Raw genomic sequence first — 9,952 nt, 5'->3', positions numbered from 1 at the left:
TTACATATTTAAATTTATTAAAATAAATATTTCCAAAGATTTAAATGATCGTAAAGAATTTAATAATTTTTCCAAATACATCCTCAATTTCTCACATAGTACTAAATATTAAAAAAATCGAAATATATAATAAATATTAACAATAATCTATATTTATATTTATTAATTTAATAAATTTTAAATTTAAATTTGATTAATTGATTGGCCTGAGCCAGGCCAGACCTTACAGACTATAAGTTCTAGATAAGGTTAGACCCGGGCCAGATTAGCGTCAGACCTGGGCCAGATCAGATCTTCCAGACCAAACAGTCTGGATATATTCAGACCTAGGCCAGAACTGTAACCAGACTGCCTGGACATTTTTGCACACGTTGAGTTGCTCGCTACAGACCATTCACAGGGCAATAAGTTAAGCACTTCGTTAAACGGGCATTTTAAAATCCCATTTAAGGAACATGGGGAAATTTTGAATTTTTGAAAAATTGAACTCATGTTCTAGAGTTTAATCGAATCGTGCCAAACTTTTAGAAATTGAAGAGGAATGTCTACGAAATGAAACCATACTAATAACTTTTTGTTTCCAACCCATCCTACCCTACCCATAGCACTTTCCGCAGACTTTTTCATACAAATAATTACTAATGGACAATTTGAATATTCAACATGATTTTAAAAACAATTTGCAATTGTTTAAACAAATGTAAATTATTTACACAATTATTTAATCAAAAAAACAATAATTTATTCTATAACCGAAAACATTAAGCTTTTGGAAGAATTTACTAGTCCTCGAAATCATTCAATGTTATGTTTAACTCAGAAAATACAATTTCAAAAGTATTTTTGGAAAAGTAATGATTTAAAAAAATGATATTTGTTTAAACAATTAAAAAGTGTTTCATGTATTCTTTCTATACACTATACACCATACAGGCATGTAATACACTATTTAGTAATAACAAAAAAACTGATTGAGCAAATGAAGATTATTTAAGCAAATAGAAATTTATTAAACGTATTGTAGGATACCAATTAAGAAAAAGTGGACATCTGTGGCTCGATTTTTAGAAATTTGGAAAATAGACAATAAAGAATTGTTTAAATAATTACATAATGTTTTTAGAAAACTCACTTCTCCAAACAATGACAAACAATTACATTTCAATCAGAAAATACGATTCTTTTTTACATTTCTTGTGATTAAATAATTGCTTAAATAATTTACATTTCTTTAAACAATTGAAAATGGTTTAAAATGTAATGGGAAATTATTAAATTTTCCATTAGTAAATGTTTGTATGAAAAAGACGACGGAAATTGCTAAAAAGTAATAATAAGGAACGTAAAAATGTAGTTTTTTTTTAAATTTTGGGTCGTATTTGGGATGCTGCGGGGTGATTAAGGGTGGTTTGAAAATAAAATTTTCAGTATGGATTCATTTCGTAGACACTCCATTTTGTAAATCGATTAGAAATATATTAATATTTTTTGTGAAATTTTAACATAGTATAAACTGTACACAGGTTGCAATTTAATATTATAATTCTATGGCTCGGTCCGCACCTCGAAAAAGTTGCTCCTCCGCTTTCTGTGAATATTATTTTAATTTTTCGAATGGACAACAGTGAAATTGAACTACAAAATATGCATCTCGAAGAAAAATATTTCAATAATTCTGTCCCACAGCACATTTATTGTGACGCAAGCAGTTGTATTTGAAAGAAATAAATATTTAAGGAAAAAGATAGAAGAATTAGGAATGTCTATGATTGCAGAGTTTTCAATTCAAAATTGTGGAAAAAGAATTGCTTCAGAAACCCAGTAAGCACAAAATTTGGCGACGTCTTTACGACATATAAAGGACATCTTCATGCCAACTTCACGACATCTTATATCCATGTCATTTAGGTGTCTTTACGATATCGTAAAGGCATCATCAGATCAGACGACGTTCTTACGATATCGTTAAGGCACCTTAACGGCATGGACATAGTATATCGTAAAATTGTCGTAAAGATGTCGAAAAAATTCCGTAAAGACGTCGCCAAATTTTGTGCCCTCTGGGAAAGGCTGCGAATTGCGTGCCCTTTAAGTTTCAGACTTGAAAATAAAATAAATAGACATTGGATACTTTTCCGATTCAATAATTACCAATTCTGGGCGCAGCATATTTTTTTCAGTATTTTCTGTCGTACAATCGGAGAAGAGAGAAAAAGTTATATCCATAAATGGAACGGATTGACTGATTTTTTTCTTCTATCATTTTTTAATCGTCTCGTCGTTGTGTAACAGGGCATATTCTAAGCCTCAATTAGAACTGACCGAATCCCTATTATACGAAAACTGAAAAAAAACAGGATTTGAAAATCCGATTTTTCTGCACATGGTGTCGAAACTGTTAACATACTTATTTGTGTTTGTAGTGCACTGTTGCGCAATTAAAAAAAATTATAGCTAAAATCAATTACTTTTCATGGCCGTTATGTGCTAAAATGTAGTTTAAATGTATTTTTGCACTGACCATTATCAAGTTATAGAACTGACCATTTTTTTTTTAGAACTGACCTTTTGGTCAGAGCTGAATGTTAGAATATGCCCTGTTATGTAATGAATCGAATGCAGAATATTAAAATTAAAGTCCTTGATATTTAATCATTTTTAATTTCTTTAAACCGGCTTTAATCTCTATAACAATAGGAAAGTTGAGTGAGGCATGACAGGCACTTAATCTCAATTCTGGGCCTGGTCCGAAGTTTACGATGGTCAAACCCTTCTAGAAAAGAATTTTTGGATCCGATTAAGAGCGATTAAAAATAATATTCAATTGTTCCCAATGGTGTTTTTAATCGGGTCTGACCGATTCAGAGCGATTGAGGTCGGCTATCGTTCTCAATAGGGACACGAGGTGATTTTCAGGTCGGCCTTGGCCATCTTATTGGCAGCACTTTTATCACGCGGGAATGATTTGAAAACGATTATTTATTTTTTGTTTTTATATTACATCTTGATCAAAGATAAGACTTTTTAATGATTTCAAATAATTCCCTCGTGATCAAGGAACTATCACTAACAGATTTGCCAATAAGTTTTATATTAATTTTTCTGAGTTATATTATAATCAACTATTTATTTAAATAGTGCGAAATACTTATAATGTAGAAAGCGTACACAATTTTTTTCGTAATACCACGCAGTTACCTTATCGTGTAATACATTACGTAAATTACAGTGCCATTAGTATTCAGTCTGTTTCCAGAATACTGTTGATTAATTTCTTGTTTTCGGAGAAACGTTTTATTTGCTAAGTACAATACACTCAAATTAAAATTATTTCTTGAAAAAAAGATCCTACTCCATCTTCACTCCATTGAGAATCGAACCATAAAACTTCTGATTTCCGGTCAGGTGCTTTTCCAATTAAGCTATTAGAGAGATCAGAATAAGAACTATTAATTCAAGAAAATAACGCCAATTTTTACCTAGGTGTTACTAAGACCAGTAATTATTATTTAATTTATCTGCTATATCATCAGAGGTTGTACATTACCGAAAGTAGATCAACTCTCCAAACCATGAAGGCAGAAAATCTACACATATCAATCAAGTTAAGAATCTTCAACAACAGAAAATGCTTAACGTCTTAATAAGACTAGATGGAAAATAATATTTTCAAATTAAAATTATTTCCTGAAAAAGATCCTACTCCCTCTTCACTCCATTGGGAATCGAACCACAAAACTTCTGATGGAGTATGATCTTTTTTTCAAGGAATAATTTTAATTTGAAAATATCATTTTCCATCTGGTCTTATTAAGACGTTAAGCATTTTCTGTTGTTGAAGATTCTTAACTTGATCGATATGTGTAGATTTTCTGCCTTCATGGTTTGGAGGGTTGATCTACTGTCAGTAAGGTACAATCTCTGATGATATAGCAGATAAATTAAAAAAAAAGTACAATACACTTAAAAAATATGAGATCATTGCGATAGCAATCAAACTCTTAAAACCTAAAAGCGACAAATCTTATATTTCTAATAACGATCAAAACAAGGCACGAATAAAAATGATGATCACATATCAGAAGCATCTAATAATTGTATCGTCCAAAAAATCTCTAGACTCTACCCGGTAACAAGCGTTGAATTGAGAAAAATTAAGAATATTTATTCCTATGAATACGCGATTTTTCATCCGTCTAAAAATCCCCCAACGGGAACAGAAAAAGTGCAAATCCTATTCCTCTCAATCGACTTAGTAAAATTTAACAAAAGCATTTATTTAACCTATTTTTCATTATCTGAAAATATTAATTTTTCTCTACTCTACGCTTATTACCGGTTAGAGATTTTTTCTACGATACATAGTCTGGTCTAGACCACCCCATGTTTCATTCGGAACTGGCCGCCCCGATATGGGGCATGGTTCTGAGGTTCCGGTTTTCCCCCACAAATATAACCTCTAAAACGTGTAGCCCATTGCAAACATTCCTTGAAATAAATTAACAAAAACACATAGATACATAAGTTAATTATAACGAAGTTTGTTTATCAGTGTATATTTTATTAGGTACAATTTTTTTCCAAAATTAAATATAAAAACATATGAACAGCTTTTCAGCTGTTGAATATTAAATTCATCAATATTTCATAATAGTAATAATAATTATATTAACAAAAACATAGATATAAATGTGAACAATAATTACAAATTACAAAGGCTTTTCAAGTTAGAATAATTCACCAGTATCGCTAAAAAATATATTAAAATGTATGTCAATTACAAATATTGAAATGAACAAATGTAACGATCGTTCAAAATTATTAACATACCTGGATCCCAGAAGGCGCTTACAAGCAACATTCTTAAATATTATGTTGCAAACATCCAGTTACGCGTAACTGTGCATCTCTGCCCAACTGCCAGTGGGAAGCCTTTCGAAACTGATGTTACGTATCGGCCTGGTAGGGCCATCTATCGTTGAGTTGTAGATAGATAAACGTTTATTTTTCGGCCTGCTGGCCTTTGAAAATTGACTTGCTTACACCTCCATTTTTTACAGAATTTTCTTACAACTATGTTTTACAAAGTATCATCCATCCACAGCTTATAACTAATCCGCTCGCTTCTATAGCCTAAACTTTCTCACTGCGCCTCGCCTCGCACGCATTTCGCTTTTTTGTCGCTATGCCTCGCATTACCAGCCTCTGTCTCCGCGGCTAACACCTAATACTTAACTACTATTTACAATATTTACATTTTTCTTACATATACTTCCTCTCCTATTTACAATCTTTCCTTCTCCATTCTTTTTCCTCCTTCCTTCTCTTTTTCTCCACCTAAGCCAACACCCCCTTCGACCATGCCATTGCCCTTTTGTCCCCCCTTTCTTGCAACAATACCTCCATGCGTATCTCACTCCTTTCCACCTCTTCACACTCCTCCAACCAGTGTTCAACTTTTGGATCCGCTTTCCCGCACAGTTCACACATTATCTTCACTGTAGAAAGCCAGAACCTATTATAATCCTCCATGCAACTGCATCTCATTCTCGCTAAAAGTCCCTGACTACCTTGGTCTTCTTTCTAACACAAATATTGCGCTCTCTCCCTTGTCATAATCCACACGTAGTTCCGTTAAACCTTGACTTTCTTATTCTCTCCTCTCCTTTTGCCTTCTCTATCTCCATGCGATTCTTTTGAACCAACTCATATATCTTCCTTCCTCGTTAAAGCTGCTAACTTCATCCATCTGCAATCCATTCGTTCTAAAATACCTTTCCTTTTCCACCTTCATCTTTGCACCACTACGTTTATTCTCCTTCTCCCACCAACACTCTCTAATCAATTTAATTGCTCCCTTTTTCAAAAATTTCTCCTCATATTTACACGCTCGACTCCCTTTTATAATCCCTAAATTCGTTCTTTAAGTCTCATCACCACATTTGCTCTTCTCGCCCTCTCTTTTATATGACCATTCACTCCCCCGTTCCTTGGAAACAGGAAGCCCAGGTACACAAACTCTTTCACCTCCTGTACCCTATTTTCCTTCCACTTCCCTCCCCTATCTCCCACCTCCGTTCCTGAACACCATAACCTTCGACTTGTCCGCATTTAACTCTAACCTATTTTTGTCCAAGTATCTTCTCAACCTCATCATCATCTCCTTTAAAGCATCTTTACTTTTTGCCCGTAGCTCTATTTCATCTGCATATGCGAGTGATCATATCCTGACTCCTCCTATCCTAACACCTTCTACCACTTCGTCCGCTAGCTCACTTTCCATATCTGCGATCAAAATTGCAAAAAGCGTTGGGCTAAGCGGGGACCCTTTCCTCAAACCTCTATCCATCCAGAATCCCTCAGAGATTCCCTCCCCTCCTCTTCCCCTACCTTTCGTCTCCTCATATACCTCCCTTACCCTCTCTGTCAGATCCCTCTTCTCTCCCCTCACTTCCATTGCATCCAACAACCTCCCCCTATCCACCAAAGGGAACGCGCTCTTTAGATCTACAACAAACGCGTACACTTTGACACCATTTTTGGTTAGTTCTCTATTCACCACGTGTTGCGAGACGTAAATATTGTCAATATTACTCCTTCTCTCTCTAGAGCCCGCCTGCGTCTCCGGCAATATTCCTCGCCCTATCGCCTTTCTTATACAGTGGTACGATCAACCCCTCCCACTACCTTTTTGGGAATCCCTCCCTCTCCATGCTTTTTTCACTACCCCCTTCAACCTCTGCCTTACCTCTTGTGTGCCAAACAGCCACGCCTCGTTCTGAAACCCGACCATCCCTGCTGCCTTAGATTTGTTCAACTTCCCTATCTGCTTCTCTATCTGCTCGTCGTTCAGTTCCTCTCCATCTACCTCCCTTATTCTTCTGATCCCCTCATCTCTCTTTCGTGTATCTGACCCCTGAAATGAATCCTTAAAAAATTTCCTACATTCGTCGCTCCCTATCTAATCACTTATCTCCATCCTATGTTTCCTGAACCTATTAATTGTCTTCCACACGTCACCTTCTGTCTTAACACTTCTTAACTCCTCTTCCAGTTCTTTTTATTTTTCCAAATCTTTCTTCTTACACATCGCCCTAAACTCCTTTCTCATTTCTACGTACTCCTCCTTTTTTGCGGTTCCTTCCTTGCACTTCATGTACTTCTTTTCACCTTTCTCTTTATCATTTTACATTCCCTATCCCACTACGGCTTCACCATTCGTTTCTTCTTCTTACTAAACATCTTCTTTTGCGAACAAACTTTCACTTTCTCTTGTAGATCCTCCCATATCTAGTCCACCGACTCCCCCTCAAAGCTTACGTTACCCAACTACTCCTGATACTTCTCTGTCGCCTCTCTCGTCCATGACATCCTCTCCCCTAACGACCCTTCTTCCCCACCCTGCCTTTCACCAGCCTTCCCCTGTATCCACAAACTTAATAGCTGATGTTCTGATTCCACCCTTCCTTCCACTGCGAATTGCTCTATCTCCTCCCACCCTTGCATATTCATAATCACTTACTCTATCACCGATACACCCCTCTTACTCACATACGTGTATTCTCCCTCTTCGTCCCCTTTTACCATACCATACCCTCTATTCTCCATTCCGTCTCTTAGAATTTCCCTCTCTTTATTTATTATTTTATCCTTCAATTTTCTTTCAAATCTCTCCCCTTTCCGGTACAGGCTCTCTTCCTGTTATAATTCCCCTACTAGCCCTTCCTTTCCTTCTTAATTTGACCGCCTGCTGTAGCCTCCACCTATACCCCCTTGGAAACTTTCGCTCTACTCTATCCTATTCCTTTCTCTCTACCCACGTCTCTACCAGTCCAATCACATCAAATTCCTGAATATACCTATATAACTCCTCATATTTCTTCTTTACCCCTGCTACGTTCCAGTACAACACCTTTTACACTCCTTCACCCTGCTTTACTCCTACCCCTCTACTCGCCCGAAACAAATTCCCCTGCACTTCCTTCAAAACCTCCTTCTCCTCGTCCCATACCCACATTTTCTCGTCTATTTTTATTTTCCGATACCCTACCTTTGCCGCTCTCCCTTCGCTTCTCTCCTTCCTAGCCCTGCCATTTAGCATTCTCTGAACATCACTTTCCTTCCTCGTCAATTCTTGATCGATAAAAACCTTATGGTCCTTTATCGTATTTTTGTTACGCTTTACTCCCAATTTTTCTTCTCAGCTATCCAATTCCACCACGGCCAATTCATTCTCCTTTCTCCCCGCTATCCTAACTTTCCCTACCTTGCCTTTAACCCACCCTATGCTCTGTAGCATCGCTTCCACCCCCTCCCTTTCTTCCCCGCTCTTAAGCTTCAATTCTCTTATCACTATATTATTTCTCCTATCTGTTTTCTCTCCATCCTCAGCGCCATTACTCTTATCCTTTCCCTATCCGCACACTCCTCCTTCTCATTCCTACGCTCTCCCACTTTCTCTTCTTTCATGATCTCTACTTTCTCCCAAATACCTTGCTTCTCGCCCTCCCCCCTGTCAACTGCTTCCATTTCCGAGCTGCCCTCCATCTTCTCCTGCATTTTTTCCGCCCTTTCCTTTCACACCCTAATATCTTCTTCCATCTCATTTATTTTATCCTCTTTTTCCTTCCTTACCGACACCAACTCCCTCTGCAATCCTTCTACTTTCCTCCTCAGCCCTTTTACTTCCTTTTCCCATCTCTCATCTCTTACCCTCAGGTCCTCCCTCATACCTTCCATCTGCTCCATAGCCCTCCTTACGTCCTTCCTCAACCCTCTGATCTCGCCTATCAGCTTTTCCTTTTCCTCTTTAAGAGATCCACCTCTCACTTGCACTGGACGCTCTCTCCCTTGCCTGATCGCTTCTTTCGCTCCGACGCTTCTCCCTCCCTGACGCGCCACTTGACACCGGGCCACGCACAACTGGCCGTCGTGTCCCTCGTGTATGCGTGAATCGGCGCATGCTTGTATTTTTGTGTATTTCTAGAGGTTTATTATGTTTTTTGAAAAATCACTACCTTATAAATTAACTTGCTTATAAATTCAATTTTTACCATTTTTTTAAAATTTGCATGTTCATTTAAAAGAATGTAAAATTTAACCTGAAACTTGCAAATCCTAAATAAATTCAATACTTCATCCACTTACTGGTATTATTCTTAAAATTATAACGCAGAATGAATGTCAGAAAACCACACGGAGAAAAATGGATGTTCAAACGTAACATCCAGCTTTTCAGGGTTAACATATTTTATGTTTAACTATAGGACAACAATCTGGATATTTGAAGTTAGCATCTGTAGATATTAGAAAGTGAGATGTTACTATGGAACATCCAAAATGTTTAACTGAAATATCCGAGATATTACATTTATGGTTATGTCAAATAAGGGCTGTAAATATTTGAGTAGTTTAGTAGTTTAAATTTATATGCATTTTGTCAAATGCGTTCATTTTAATATAATGATATAACCTGCAATTTAAGATCATACTTCCCTTGTGTGTACAGATATAAGTCGTTATCCAATTTTAATTAAGGATAGCATTAATTTTTATTCTTTTGAAATGTTCCAAAATTGTAATATTCTGCAATTGTGCAATTGATATCGTAAATATAGAACCGGCAAATTTAGTTAAGAGATTTCAATGCGCAATGCGCATGCGCTCGGGCGATTTTAACATCTGAATGTTTTTCAGTTTAACATACAAATATTTTTACCCCTAACATCTCAAAAAGATAGTAGATGTTTAGTATGAATAATTGCATGTTAGATGGTACAATGTTACCCTTTGAATATCTACATTTAAACATCCATTTTTCTCCGTGCAGTTTTGTGTATACATTTTTTTAATTTTAATAAGTACAAAAGTGAATTTAGTTGATCTAATTACTATATTCTCTTTTTTATTTCATTTTTTATTTCATTTTATTTCATTTCTAAGCTTACACTTA

General features: G+C 36.2%; 1 protein-coding gene across 6 annotated transcripts in view; it reads left to right on the top strand.

The window, feature by feature from the left end:
• The window catches only part of LOC117179704, a 107,454-nt gene that overhangs the window by 6,966 nt on the left and 90,536 nt on the right, over nt 1-9,952 (top strand). The gene's annotated exons all lie outside the window — the stretch shown is intronic.

This window comes from Belonocnema kinseyi, chromosome 9 (genome assembly GCF_010883055.1).
Source record: "Belonocnema kinseyi isolate 2016_QV_RU_SX_M_011 chromosome 9, B_treatae_v1, whole genome shotgun sequence".
NCBI lineage: Eukaryota > Metazoa > Arthropoda > Insecta > Hymenoptera > Cynipidae > Belonocnema > Belonocnema kinseyi.
Note: the sequence above shows the minus strand (reverse complement) of the source record. Positions and strands in the feature narration are given on the sequence as shown.